Here is a 15699-nt window from a genome sequence, read left to right as displayed (position 1 = left end):
GGTTCAATTTTATTGAATCTGAATGATTCTGACTCTCATTAAGTTTAGTTTTCATCAATTGTTTAGTAATTTATAAAGTATTATATATAAAGTACAGCTCAGTGAGTCTCTGATTACCTTGTTGTTGGGCGAGAAGCCAGAAATGCAGTTTTTAGTGGAAGCTACTACATGAATCAACATGAACATTAGTTAGTGAGTCTAATTAATATTCACACAGCCTGAAAAAGGTCCATATAGAGAGCCTAAGCCTCCCCCCTCCCCCCGTGGACCAGCATGCAGCCTTATTTAGGAAAAAATATGTACAGTGGTCAACAGCGGGAGACGACAAATGTTTTGATCCCATTTGAATTTACACACATGATGATTGTCAGTTTAAAAGATAATTTAAGTCTCTAGAAGATATATTTGTGTTTCCAAGCAAGCAAGTAGCAAGCAACAAAGAACGTTAGCTTAGCATTACAAAGCTAACATGTTGGTGATGTATACTGGACGAGAAGAGAGATGTAGTTCAAGTCAAAGATGACATTAAGTTAAATAACATTTTTTAGACGCCGCTGTGAGGAAAAAAGGCGCCGATCGTGGGGAATCCACTACAGCCTGACGACGGCCGACCAAAATTTCTGACATGTCAGAAATTAATGCGGCCAAAAAAAAGGGGCAGCAGTTGATCGGACCTCGCTCCCCCTGTACACAAACAATCCCCGACGAAGCTGAAATTCATCTCTAAAATTAGTTGTGTGGTTGGAGAATCGGGTCAAAGGCTGGCTCAAACCTTACTGTGTGTAGCAAACAGCTAGCTAGTCACAGTCCTTTTATTATTATCATTTTATTTTAACATAGAGGTGTACAACAACATGCAGACTAAAGATTATGTCATCGAGCAAATGACAAATATAAAGTAAAACCACAAACACTGTTTATTTAAAGACGTATTCAGTCATATTTCTGACTCATCTGATTTACTGTTTGTTGAGTTTTGATGTAAGTGCTCAAAATTGGGATTATATGGATTACACGTTTATGTTCCTGCTCTTATAAACAACGTTACAGCTGCATTGTGGCTCGCAGTTGTCAGTATTTAGCCTCCTCTGCGCTAAAACCGTGCGACATCACAGAAACAACTTTCAAAGAAAATTACACAGCTTGATTTTATTCCAAGTTCATATTTGGCAAGTCCGTGCTGGGTGTCATCCATCATGGCCTGCAGTTTCTGATCAGCATCTCTGCTCTTCCACCAACCAGAGCTCAAAGCAACGGCGGCAACCCCACGTCTCCAATTTCCCTCTCAGAGCAGAGAGGAAATAAATAAATAAGAATCCAGTTCAGCGGAGCAGCACGCTCTGCAACTTCTCAGCGAAATGAATACTTTTTAATTTCTGTGCCTGGGATGGCCCCGGGCCCCAGGACAATGTTGATGGATGATGTTTTAATGCTGCTGAATGTTATTTTTACTGAACAGGGAAAACTATAAATTTTTACTTCATTGGCAATGATTGTGCCCTATGCATAAAGGCGCGGCGGCTGCGCGTTGCCCATGAATAATCGCCTCCCGCAGCAGATGTTACTTTGCAGAAACCAATTCCTCGGATAAGATTTGCAGAAGATTAATTGTCTACAGCTGTTTCATGGCCCGCTGCAATCTTAATACATTTATGATAAGTTTAAAAGCTCACTAGAGGCAGCGGAGCCTCCCGAGTGAGGCTGCCAACAGAAAGGGACGCTTTATTCTTACATCTGGATTCATATCCTCCGTCAGATTCATCATTAGCCTTTATGCAAGACGACTAAGAGGCCGGCCGTCATTACAGAACGAGCTGCAACAGTGTCTCCCTCCTCTCCCTTTATCCTCTCTCCATGCCCATATTTTCATTTCTCCCGTTTTTGAGTGACTGAATTATTCAGATTTGTGCAAATGAGTTGTTTTCATTTTTCTCCTCTGGCAGTGGAAATTGAAAGTGACCCAGCGTGACCCCCATCTATTACTCAAGCTAAATTGCAGTGAATGTGCAGTCTGGATCATTGTAACGATGCAGGGCTTTGTTAACCGCGGAGCTGTGACCCCGCCGACGCGCAGCATCTGTACCAGTTTGGAAGAATCGGCGTGTTACGACCCACACTCCACGCTTTTATAAAGCGCCATTTAAATATTCTTGACAGAACAAAAGCAATCATGTTCGGAGCGCGGTGACGGGTCAGGGGCCGGCGCCCGGCGGGCCGCTAGTTTAAGGTGAGTTTTTGAAGAACCATTTCGTGTTTAAAAGTTCCTGACACCTACGGAGAGGACATGAATGGTCTGAGGTTTTCATTTAACCCTCGGCAGCTCCTCCTCCTCGCTCATTGTGTGCTTTTCATCCGGCTCAGAGCTTTCTCTCAGCAGCGCTACAGCTGCCCGTCCACATCCATGATTTATTATAATCAGTCACTGGACTCTCTGTTGGGTAAAGCTCAGTCTGACTGTGATATCTTACTTACAGTTTACTTATTTAGCATTTATAAACATGTAATAAAGGGTTTATAACACTATAATGTTGTTGTGAGCTGATATGAAGACATGTTTAAGTGTTTATTAATGCAGAATATTTGTTTTACTGTGTTGAGTTTATGGAGGAGTTAGAGATGTTAACATGTATATTAACAAACACTTAGAGCTGCTGCAGCTTCATTATAGTGTGTTATAAACCATTTATTACAGGTTTATATACTGATGTTCATGATTAACAGCAGGTAACGTGTAATCTGATGGAGAACATGTGCAAACACTTCTCGCTTTAATGAGATCCTTTCGTTTTGTGTAATAATGGAAACATTTTGTTATAATTTATTTAAATCCAGATAAAGTGACGTGTTGTGATTGTAGAAGGGAGCACTAGGATCCATGCAGAGGCATCAGCCAATCAGGTGAGGCAGCCTTTACAGCTGCAGCCCATCAGTGACTCTGAACTGAGTATTTCCCCTTTTGGTTAAAAAACAAAGAACCAACAGGCGGCGATATAAGCCTAACGCCATGTTGGCCAATCAGAAGCCTGGAAAAATATTTCCGGTGGGCTGCCGGCATTGAAGCACCGAGGAAAGGGGGAAATTAAGTGTGTGGGCTGAAAGCGAAGTGGAGTTATTGCTCTGTATCACACTTGAACATAAAGTTAGCAAAACACAAATGTCAGAGCGAGCACTGGAGGTAACGGCGCGCACGCTGACGTTGTCGGCGTCTACGCTTCAACACTGCAAACAGAGTTTCTACAAATCTTCACCCTGGTGGGAGTTTACTTTAGTTTACTTTTGTTTCAGTAGATGCCGTTTGCGTGTGGACAAAAAGGCCGTGGTGTGACGGGATGTCGCCTCCTCGTTAACCCACACTGAGTGTTGAGGCCTGTTTATAACGACTACGTTATAATAAAAATGTTTAGTTAAAACAGAATCCTTTGGTATCTATCATACTGGGAAAGATATTTCATAATCACATGATGTTATGAGGTTAAAGGGATTTCGCTTCAGTGACAAAATGTTCTTGTTGTAAAGAAACTGAGCAAATATCAACAGAAAAATGAATCTAAACTCGAAACTATGTTGATAATAGCTCTTTCGTTTAAGCCAATAAATCTCTGCTGTCAGCTCCTCCAATGTGAAGATTTCCTGTTTTATATCCCAGCAAACTGAATCTCTTCGGGTTTCAGACAAAACAGGAAACGTGAAGTCGTCACCTCGGACTCCAGAAAGTTTTCACTATATTCTGACATTTTATAGCCAAAACGATTAACTGATTATTCAATAATGAAAATAACAGTTGCTTGCAACTCAAATTAGTTGTATTAAATTTATTTATTTTTTATTCATCGTTCTTGTTCATTAAAAGGTTGTCTTGAATAAATATATTTTATATCACTTTTAAATGAAAATCTCCACTGTTTAGTAAACACATCTGATCATGTGAAACAAAACTTCAATAATCGGACTTATAATATGTCTTTATAATCCAAACCTTTTCTCTTTTTCTCTGCATTTTTTATATTATTTGGCCACTTAAAACCGTTCTCCATTGTTTTTCTTCTGGGTTTCTATCATCCTCCACACGGTGTTTATGTCCACAAAACTCCAAAAATATTTGCTCAGTGTTAGCAACCCTAACATTTATAATAACTTTATTTATATAGCACAAAAACAGCACAGTTTCACAAGGAAATAAAAGCAAGATAAAATACGCAAAAACAACAAAACAACTAAAAGAGCAGCACAGAAAATATCAACAACAAATATAATAGTTAAATATTAAAATGCTAAAACAAGCTGATAAAAACAAATAAATGTAGATTAATGTTCATGCGTACACATGCTTCACCACACACACACACTTATTAATAAAAACCAAATAGATTCATCTCTCACAGGGAGGAGTGGACATTTGAAAGAGATTGCATCGTCAATATCCTGATCACACACACACAGGGCAGTGTATAGGCTGACAGGAAGTGGCCATAAATAATCCAGGCTAACCAGCATCAGCACGGCCTTTACCTCATTCCTGCGACACCTCAGACATTGAACATGACATAATACGCTGTAATAAAACAAAACCTTCACTTCATAAATTTGCATGATTTATATGGAGGATGTACAGAATGAATTCAGCGTCGTAAATATGCAAAAACATGAAAGCATCGCCGCTGCATAATTTTAATTTATCCTCATGTGATTGCGGGACTTAATTACTAATTGGTTTCTTGTTTCTCCCTCAGCTCCCTGCTCATTAAGAAATTTGCGTTAATGAACTGAACGTCGTGCGTCCACCTTTTTCTTTTTCTTCCTGTTGTTAAGAAGAGGCTGAAAAGGTGTTTTTATTTAACACAACCTGTGCACTGTTTCACTCCTCCTGTAAGATGTAAGCTTTATTTAAACGTGGGGGTTAAACGCGACCACTCGGGTGTAAATCTTGACTTCCTGCAGCAGCACAGAGGCTGTAACGCGAGGATGTAACGGCGGCGTTCAGTCCTCGCACATCATCATTCCACCCTGCTGCCTCTTTCTCCTCACACACCTTCCCCTTCTTTGTACAAACAGATACCTGTCACGTATGAAGAATAGCACCGCTCCGTAACAAATGCCTCATTCTCTGCGGATTATTTACTTTTAATGGGCGGGAGGGATGAGAAAAGCACTTAATATGTGCTCACACGAGGCGTGATGTATGGGGTCATCGTAACACCGGTGGCACCGCCCCGGGCTGCTCGTTGGAAATAAATCTATCCGAGTCTGCAGGGCTGTGCTCGGAGGTTTACTACAGTACATGGTGCAGCAGAAATGGGCTCTATTAGATAGGTGATGTCCCAGAGGAGTGTACTGTTTTGCTTTTTTTATCATTTAAGAGGGCTGGAGGGCAGGTGGTGGTGGTGGTGGTGGAGGGAAGTCACGAGAGAGAAAACTAGTTCCCGCATGTCAGGCTAGAAAATGTGAAGATGAATTTAAGGTTAATATTAAGCTCAAGGTTGTTTTTATTGCCCCCCGAAAGAGAAAACTGTTGTCACGACCAGGGACGGGCAAATAAATACATCAAAATGTATTTTAATATAAGAAAGCAAACACTCTAATTTTAAGTGTGTCACAATAAACTATAAAAATCCAGCTGCCACGCCATGTCAAAAATAAACACCCCGTACTCACTTCCTCACTCACTTTGTAACGCACGCCGCCCTTAGCGTCATAGTTCAACACACCGGGGGAAACCCTGTAGCCTCATTTCTGAACGGTATAGTAGGATTTTTAACAGTAAAGTCAGAGTAAGGAGGTGGTTGGGGTGAGGTGTGAAACAAAAAGTCAACACTAATTGTTTTTATTTATGTTACGTAGTAACACAAGTAACGTTACCTAACTTACCTAACAAAGTTATTTTAACCCAAACCATGATCTTTTCCTAAACGTAACAAAGTAGTGTTGGTGTCTTAACGTTTCACAAGGTTTACAAGTACTTTTATTTTGCAAGTCTAACTGGATTTTGCACATTTATTGTTACTAACTTCATTATAGCTGTCTCTACAGGTCAAAAAGTGACACTAAAGGGTACCCAGGGCGTTAAAAAGCGGCCTCAAGCGTCCATTTGTGACCAGTTGGGCGTGAGAGTGTGTGTAGTATTGTAGAATTTTAAAAACACTTTGCAAGCTTTCTGTCTGTCGGCCTGTTTGATCTATAATTTGTTCTGTGAGGCTGTAAGGTCACAGCAGTGCTCTGAGCTAAATGCATAACGGTTCACATACATTTGACAACCAGGTTTCACATTCTGACCCACCTCACTGTAGTGACTTACTTAATGTAGGAAGTTGACCCAGTCATTGTTGCACTGATATTTTAAAGCAAAAGATGACTTTAGGATTCACTATTCTCAATGTAAGAGTCCTGTGGACGGTGGTTGGGGAGGTAAGAGGTAACTGAAACATGAAAAACAGCAAACGAGAAGCATTCACAGCGGACATGCTGACCTACTGCCTGACAGACGAAACCCAGGAAGATGAGAGCATCAACATGTTGATCAAAGTGGAAAATCACCAGGACAAAAGCAGGACTGTAGAAAGTGAGCAGGACGTGTCCACCCTCTGTCCTCAGGGCAAATTACAGCCTGGCTTGTGTGACAGCTCTGCTGGATGAAATATGTTGCCTCTTTGGGCGCAGCTCCTCCCTGACAAGACATATATGGAGGAGGCCACGAGGATTTAAATGGCGCCATTTATTTGCCATTTGGTGTTATTAATATTCATGATCAATCATCAGCAATGAGGCACCAAAGAGCCACCGGTTCTCTGTTTTATGATGGTTATTAATGACGACCTGAGAGCTTACTTCTCCCACTCATACGGCTCTGAACTCTTAATGATCAAAAGTATTAATTCCCACAGTATTCCATTATTAATATCCTGGACGGAGATAAAAAGTAATATTAATGTAAGGCCAACATAAAGACAGAGTCATTATTTAAGTCCTGTCATCGTTTGTCTTATTTAAATACCTCAGTGATAAGGTTTTATTTTAATTTAAATAAAGACATTAATTTCTTTAATGCTGAGCAATCAAAGCAATATTTAGCAGTTTAACTGAAAAGCTTGTTAGATCGATCATAAATCTCTTTAGGTATCACCGGTTATGGATCATCCCTGATTACAGTCGCATTATCTGCCTTTACTTGTGTTGTCAGAGCAGAAAAATGGAGCACCGACTTCCTTAAGTGTCTTTTAGAGAAACAGATTTAAATTACATTTGTCTATCAGCCCCTAAAGCTTTTAAGAAAAGGATACTGAAACAATTTACCCACACATCACAGGACTTCTGTCTTTCTTTGTCTTTTTCAAGCTCAGGTTTAAATTAGATCCATAATAAATGTGTTTACCATCATTTCTTTACTGTTTTATAAACATGTCTTGCTTTGTGCAGCACTTTACATGATGAATTTAACTTAAAACACTTTTATACATTTGTAGAATTATCTGTCGTGATTCTGTAAAATTAAATACTTTCAAACTGTCTAAAAAAATCCAATTGAATGTAGATGAAGAGAGAGACAAGATTTTGGTCGTGCAACGTGCTTCAACTAGGGTTGGGTATCATGAAGCAAGTTCCAAGTTGGATCGGTACCAAATGTCCAAGAACTGTGGACTGGATCAGACCCGTGCGTTTGGATTCTGCTTCCTGCATATTTCAGCTCCTGACTGAACTGCAGTGAGTGTCTCTTATCTGCCGGGAGCTGCTACGCCGACCTAACGTCACCTCATTTGTTACGTCAACAGGAAGAAGAGAGTCCTTCTGGTTCCAGTCCTGGACCGTGGCGGGACGCAGCAAACGCTCCAAAGTTTAGCTTAGCTTCACTAAAAAAAGAGAACGACACAGCGAAATGCAACAGCTGCAGTAAGGAGGTTTGGTGCGAGGGAGGAAGCAGCTCCAACATGACGAAGCGTTAACTTCAACGTGGCGTGAACCCTTCAGTGTCCGTACAAACAGTCTCTTCTCATCTGTGACCTGTGGTCGCTTACTAGCTAGCTTGCTAGCGAAGTTTGTGTTTAAGGCGTTGACGAAGGCAACTTACTCTAAACCTAAACGTCACATAAGTTAGTGCCTAAACCTATGTCAGTAAATAAATGCTTTCATTGCAGATGAGATCTGTCGCTTGACACCGGATCTGGGGGCCAGGGCGACAGCAAATATCACATTAGCTGCCCTGGAGCTGGAGAGATGATATCAGACTGTGTTTCAGCTCTGGACAAACACAACCACATATCATCCCAATCTCCCAAACACAACCTCATCCACCTCGCCGCAGCCACACACTCACATCCTGTCCACACTGCACCTCTCGATGTATACGTCCAGGGCCAACGCTTCAAGGAATAAGTGCGTCCTTTATGGAGGAGGTAAGGGTGGATAAAAGTTACATACCTGCAGCTGATGGTCACCTTTTCATTAACCCTAACTACGACCTTTCCTGAACCGTAAAGTGTTCCAGCAGCTCATCTGCAACAACCACGTTAATATTTTGTCCACAGGTTATTTTATTGTGTGCGCACGTGATGGATCTTGTTCAGGATCTATGTCTTCTGTGCACAAGTTATCATCATTTATTTTGTTTACACAAGATTTTCATTTGCGTGGACAAGCAAGTTTTTCAATCTATAGATCTTGTTGGCAGAAGTCCCATTTCCAAGTGTTGTGCACAAGTTATCTTGCGTACACAAGATTTGTGTTGCAACGCAATAGCAAACTGCAGCGTATCAAACACAAGCAAAACCGAAGTTTTGCGTACAACAGCTACGGTTTTGTCAAAGTGTGATGACTGAAATGAGAACAGGTTGGTGTGAAACGCAGCAGTTTGCTAGTGAATCACTGTTGGGGGTCCTGCGCAGTGCTGATGTGCTAGCAGGTAGGGCTAACTGGTAGAAATGCATACCATCACTGACACCTAAGGGTACGGTGCTTTGGGGGGGCTGTCAATGCCTGTAAGACTAATGTAGGTAGCTAGCTAGTAGCTACTGTCCTAGACAGAGTAGCGCTTCAGGTCTACTCCTTAAAAACCCGGAGCGTCTCATACAGACACCGACGGATACCTTTTGCGTCAAATAACTGCGCTTTGTAAGGCTTTCTGAAAGCGTCCGTATTTGCGGCCCTGAGATGAGAAGGGGGTTCGTCTGGGAAGGTTTTGTACAAGATGTTTGGAGTTTGTCTGTGGGAGTTTCTGCCCAGACTCTGATGTTGGATGAGAGGGCCCGGCTCGCAATCTCTGTTCTAGTTCATCCCAAAGGTGTTGGATAGAGTTGAGGTCAGGGCTTCTTCCACACCAAACTGGGAGAATCATTTCATCATGCAGCTGCTTTGTGCACTGGGCCGTCGTCATACTGAAACAGGAAAAGGCCAAACACAAACCGTTGGAAGACCTGTTGTCTGAAAGTGTCTGCTGTAACATTAAGACTCCCCTTGATAAGTATTAGAACAGGGGTGTCCACATACTTTTGGCCTTATATGTGTACATTATATTGTTGGTCTCACTTTAAGGACGTCATCGATTATTGATTTGTTTTATTTGTTTCAGCGTCCCCGGGAAAGTTACTGAATCCCAAACTGCTGTGCGAGCGTGAACGATTTGTTTCTGATGAGCAGCTGGCACTTTGCACGTCAGCCTCGGCCATCAGTGTGTGAACGGATGAATGTGACATGTAGAGTGAAGCTCTTTGAGTGGTTGGCAGACTAAAAAGGTCACTTACCGTTTGTTGAACTCCTTCTATAAGGGTACCGCTCCCCCTCCTGGAAAGGAGAAGCTGAGATGAGACCTGTGGCTGCTCTTCATCAGAGAGGAGATGGAGGCAGCAGCATCACTTGTTGACGGAGGTGGGGTGGGGGTGAATCTCTAGATTACGCGGCGAGGCCTCAGCCAACACACACCCAGCTGCCTTCTGATCATGCTTTTAATAACCTGTAATACTGAGGCGGGAGGCGTCCGCCGGGCCGAACGTGATTGATGGGCTCTCCGATGAGACGTTACAAGAGCAAGGTAGATTGACCAAACAACTAAACATACAAATTATTAAAAAAGGAGGGGTTACCCTCTGGCCCCCGGGAGGATAGTGAATAACCTTTAGTTAAGATGATACCATTTCCCAAGTGCAATTTATAGTCTATTGACTGGAGAAACTGTCTTTTCAGATATGCGGAAATTGTCTTACATTGCAGATGAGATCTGTCGCTTGACACCGGATCTGGGGGCCAGGGCGACAGCAAATATCACATTAGCTGCCCTGGAGCTGGAGAGATGATATCAGACTGTGGTTCAGCTCTGGACAAACACAACCACATATCATCCCAATCTCCCAAACACAACCTCATCCACCTCGCCGCAGCCACACACTCACATCCTGTCCACACTGCACCTCTCGATGTATACGTCCAGGGCCAACGCTTCAAGGAATAAGTGCGTCCTTTATGGAGGAGGTAAGGGTGGATAAAAGTTACATACCTGCAGCTGATGGTCACCTTTTCATTAACCCTAACTACGACCTTTCCTGAACCGTAAAGTGTTCCAGCAGCTCATCTGCAACAACCACGTTAATATTTTGTCCACAGGTTATTTTATTGTGTGCGCACGTGATGGATCTTGTTCAGGATCTATGTCTTCTGTGCACAAGTTATCATCATTTATTTTGTTTACACAAGATTTTCATTTGCGTGGACAAGCATTTTATATTGTTCGCACAAATCTATATCTTTTTCGCTCAAATGATCTATTTCACACAAGAAACGATCTTTTCTTGACAAAATTAACAAATTATTTTCAATCTATAGATCTTGTTGGCAGAAGTCCCATTTCCAAGTGTTGTGCACAAGTTATCTTGTGAAAACAAGATTTAATTTGCATGGACAAGTTGTATGTACTTGTATGTACAGCTTAGTGGTTACCGTCTTGTTCACGATGTTGTTGCACACATTAATATCGTTTACATACAAGTTATCATCTCATCTTGTGCAAACAAAGACCTTGTTGAAAATCCAAATCTTGTAAAAGTTATCATCTTGTTCCCACAAGATATTATCTTCTTGTCTTCATCCAGACTAACAAATTATTATGATTTTCAATATATGGCAGAAGTTCTGTATCCAAGTTATTGTATGTTGTTTGAGATCTTGTGTAGCCTAGACAAAATATGAAGTTGTGTGAACAACTTGTTCACGCAAATCAACATCTAGTATGCACAACTTATCTTTTTTAGCTCAAGTTTTCTTGTTTGCACAAGTTATCATCTTATCTTGTGCAAACAAAGACCTTGTTCAAAATCCAAATCTCATGAGTACAATTATGGTGTTTCCATCTTAGTTAATAAATTGTTTGTACAATTTAACATCTTGTTTGCAGATGTTAATATACTGTGCACAAGTTATCTTGTGCACACACGACTTTTATTTTCATGGAAACTTTTTTTATCTTGTTCGTAGAAAATTAATATCTTCTATGTACAGCTTATATTTTTTGCTCAAGTTATTGTGTTTGCAAATGTAAATATATTATACAAACAAGAAATTATCTTCTTGTCTGATCCAAATTAACAAATGATTATGCTGGACAGAAGTTCTGTATCCAAGTAACGGCAAGTTATGGTATTTTGTTCAAGATCTGTGCACAAGTTATCTTGTTCGTGCACAATAAATTAAAAAAATAACGTTTTTTTTTACCTTGTTCACACAAATCAATTTCTTGGATGTCAAACTTGTGTTTATTGCTCAAGGTATCTTATTCTTTACGTTACTATCTTCTGCGCTCAAGTAAATAAATTGTACGATTTAATATCATGTTTGCAGAAGTTTTTTTTGTGTACACAAAATGTTTATTATTTTTATTTTTCTTCTTTATCTTGTTCGCACAAATGAATATCTTGGATGAACAATTTATATTTTTCGAGCAAGTTATCATGTTTGCAAATGTTTCATCTTGTTCCCACAAGATCTTATCTTCTTGTCTTCATCCAGACTAACACATTATTGTTTTTCAATGTATGGATCTTGTTGGTGTGTCATGAATTTAGCACTGGGCGTATTTCTGGATTTGCAGTTTCCCGCACACACAGACACAGACACACACTAACACAGCAAACAGCCAGTTCTTCACAGTCAGACGATGATTAGAGGCAGAAATCTGGCTTTCTCTAAGAGAGTTTACACTCAAGTGGCATTTCTCATTACCTCTTAGCCGGGGATGTTTTGACAGGGAGGGATCCTTCACTTGCCACTCAAGTCTATCAATGTCAGCAGCAGGGCTCAGCCACACACCCATACATTTGGATTAAACAGTCAGAGTCATTACAGCGAATGTTATTGACCTTTTAAGATACAACTTTAATAGCTTTTCTCTCCCCTCTCCGTCTGTCTCGGTGTGAAACATGAGGGCCCGCCGTGCTGATGAAGTCCCCCTCAGGGTTTGCCTGGAATTGGAATCAAATACTTTAGATCCCCTCTTCCTCGCAGGTAATGCCGCCGGCTTTGTGGCGGAGAAAGGAGAAATTAAAGGAAAAGCACACAATGAGAATGAGGAGCAGGCGATCAGGATTACAAGACAGGACACTCATTTTCCAGTGGCCAGCCAAGCTAGACAAAGCCTGAGAGTGGGACTGAGACCACAGCGGCTGGGATTCAAGGTGTCGCATAATGTTTTCCTCTGACGAGAAGGGGAGGGATGTCACTGCAAAGGGCCGATATTAAATAAATAAAGAAGACACGAGGAAATACAGGAGGATCTTTAAATGAACCAGCAAACTGTGAAATAATTCTTGCTTAATTAAACTCATCCAAAACATCCAGAAATGTTGTACAGTTTGTTCTAAGCTGCTATTAGTCACCAAAATTAAGTGCTGATATTTTCTCTGGAGAGAAATGAACCGTATACATTTTGAATATGGGCTGATTTAAAAAAAGGTAGCAGCAAATGTTTTAGGAGCTGCTGGTGAGATCTTTTGGTCAGTGTTCACAGTCTGTAGCGTTTTAGATATTATCAACTTTGGTCTCTCGGAATAGAAGTTTAATTCATTTAATTTGTTGCTGCGAGATTAATTTTGTCTGAAGGTGAAGCAGGTTGACCAGATTAAAAATGGTGCAATTCACGACAGGGGAGTTGGGGGTGGGCGTGGCCTCCAATACATTGTTAACGAAAAGTCAAAACTCAACGTTAAAACGTGTTATTTTTGTTCATGAAGTACTTTTGTCTCAGATCACACTCACACTTCAATAAATATTAATACACATTTAAGTAAAAACAAACATTGTTCTGTTTTATTTTATATTCACAGTAGAGTGAGGATAACACGTGAATCTTATTTTGAAAGCTGCAATAAAAGCCTGCCGGTGCATCGTTGACTTCAGATTATTTTGTCATTTGGGTGCGCTGAACTTTAAACACCCGAGCCGACCTGTTTGTGCGTTTTAGCTGCTTTGTTCAAGTCTGACCTGGGTGTTTTCTGCACTGGCCTTCTGTCTTTTTACTCTTTAAGGTCGCTAACTTAAACTTAAATAGCTGCTGCTGCTAAAACCAGCTCTTTCCTTTAATTCAATGTTTTAATTCAAGGGTGGACGAGGGGGGTCACTAAAACGGATTTTTGGGGCACCGGCTAGCGCGACTGTCCCACGTACATAAGTTTAGACGTAGCAGCAGCAGTCTAACCGGATGTTGCATATTTATTCTTGACCGCAGCGCCCTGTATGTGAGACGACGCTAAAAGTTACCAAGGGCTTTAAAAAGAGACGCCAATGGGTCTTGACCAGGCGTCCAGGTGTGTTGATTAAAATGTCAGATGGGCTGAAGAAAATGTTCTGCCTTGGTGGACAATAAAGTTTTCTTCTATTCTATTCATGAAAATAATTAGAATGAAAATGCTTTATTTAATAACTCAGCTATTTAGTGTTATATATTTGACTCTGTTGGTAAGTTTTTTACTTCATTTATCTAGTCACATCCCCACAGCGGAGGGAGGTGAAACTGAAGAAACATCTCAGGTGATTTACTCTACAGGTGTGTTTGTGTCCGGGGGTGCGAGGTTAATATCCTGCCCTGTCTCAGCTCCTATTTATCATCTCAGGTGCGTTTAAGTGCCGCAGGATGTGATGGAGGATGACTCATGTGTATTGACAACAGCCATTTCTAAATCACACAGCGCAGCTCGGGGTCACGGCGTAATCTGTTCTCTCACTTTATATAAGAGGAAGATAATGCGATAGAACTTTTCTCAACTCGTAACCTTTTATCGCCCCCCCCCCACCTGTCCAAATCAGTCTTATTGTTTCTGTGCTCGTACCTGCCCCCTCTGCAGACATCGCAGCCATGTCCTGTTATTCGCTGTCTGCAGCCATCAGCCTTTTCCAATCTCACCATCAGGGAAGTCACAGCTCTTTGTACAAGTGCCTCCAGTAATTGAATTTGCTGCAGAAATAGCGGCCTGGAAAATTTCATTTTCGCTCCCCGCGGATGTGTGTGTGTGTGTGTGTGTGTGTGTGTGTGTGTGTGTGTGTGTGTGTGTGCACATCCCCTCCTTCCTGCCTGATCTATTCCCTCCTCCATTTCCCCGTCTCCATGCTTTCACACAGACGCCCCGTCCCACTCCATCTTGGACTGCGACTGCCCCTCTTCATCCCACCTCCGTCCTCTCAGCCGACCGCGTCTCCAGACATGAACGCCGACTTTCTGCTAAACCCGGGATTATGTTCAATGACGACGTTTTAAAAAGCTGCAGCGCCAAATGTCCCCTATAGTCCAACGAGAGGATTCAAGATTCAAGAAGTTTATTGTCCTGCGCACAGACCGTACAGTGAAAGTCTCCTTTACACAAATAATGTAAAATATAAAAATGTCAATATATATAAATATAATGGTGTTGGGAGAACGAAGCACAGAGGTTAGCTCGTCCTACCATCATCAGAATATTGATCCCTGATTTCCATCGTCCATCCTCTCCCAGTTTCCTCCTGGAGTCAAAGTTCTCCTGATTTATGACAAATGTTCACAACTTTGTGTCCTTTTCTTTACGTTCAGTACAGTTTCCGGCTCTGTCTCTGCTGTTTCCATCCAGACATGTAGCGTGCGTGTGCTGCATAATTGTGATGACGGTCTCTAAAGCAGTGGTTCTCAAAGTGGGATCAGGGGTCCTTGAGGTGGTTCCCCAGCAAAAAGGGGAATAATTTACTCTCATTGTAATTCCCTTTACGAGTAACACGATGAAAGAGTGAATGTATCAGGTGTGAAAAAAGAGTGACGTCAGAGTCGCATGAACTGCGATCTGACCGTCCAGACTGAGGTCGCACTTCAAAAAATCCGACCTGGATCTGATTTGGACCTCATATGAAAGCGGCCCAAATCCAAACTGGAAAAGATCCAAGTCCATGTGACTTGTTCACACAGCTAGAAACAAAATCAGATTTGAACGCAGCCGAAGTTAGAGTTCAGGAACGATGGTGATCTTCTGATGGTAAATACAGAAAGAGTCAACGTTATTAACATTTAACAGAAAGCAGCATGTTTCTCTAACCTTTAAGTGTTCATGTTGTCTGAAGCGTGCAGGACGCGGGATGTGAACCTCTGGTGTTAAAGCCCTGAACTTCGTACGACCACCGTCCACCAGGAACACACTCCCACCACTTCCTTCCCTGGAGGGGAAGAAGCAAGTTAGTAGAATATAAATGTGATTTATAGGAGGGTTAAAT

The sequence above is a fragment of the Micropterus dolomieu genome, linkage group LG13 (assembly GCF_021292245.1).
Source record: "Micropterus dolomieu isolate WLL.071019.BEF.003 ecotype Adirondacks linkage group LG13, ASM2129224v1, whole genome shotgun sequence".
Classification (NCBI taxonomy): Eukaryota; Metazoa; Chordata; class Actinopteri; order Centrarchiformes; family Centrarchidae; genus Micropterus; species Micropterus dolomieu.
The sequence above is the reverse complement of the archived record's forward strand: the minus strand, read 5'-3'. Positions refer to the sequence as shown.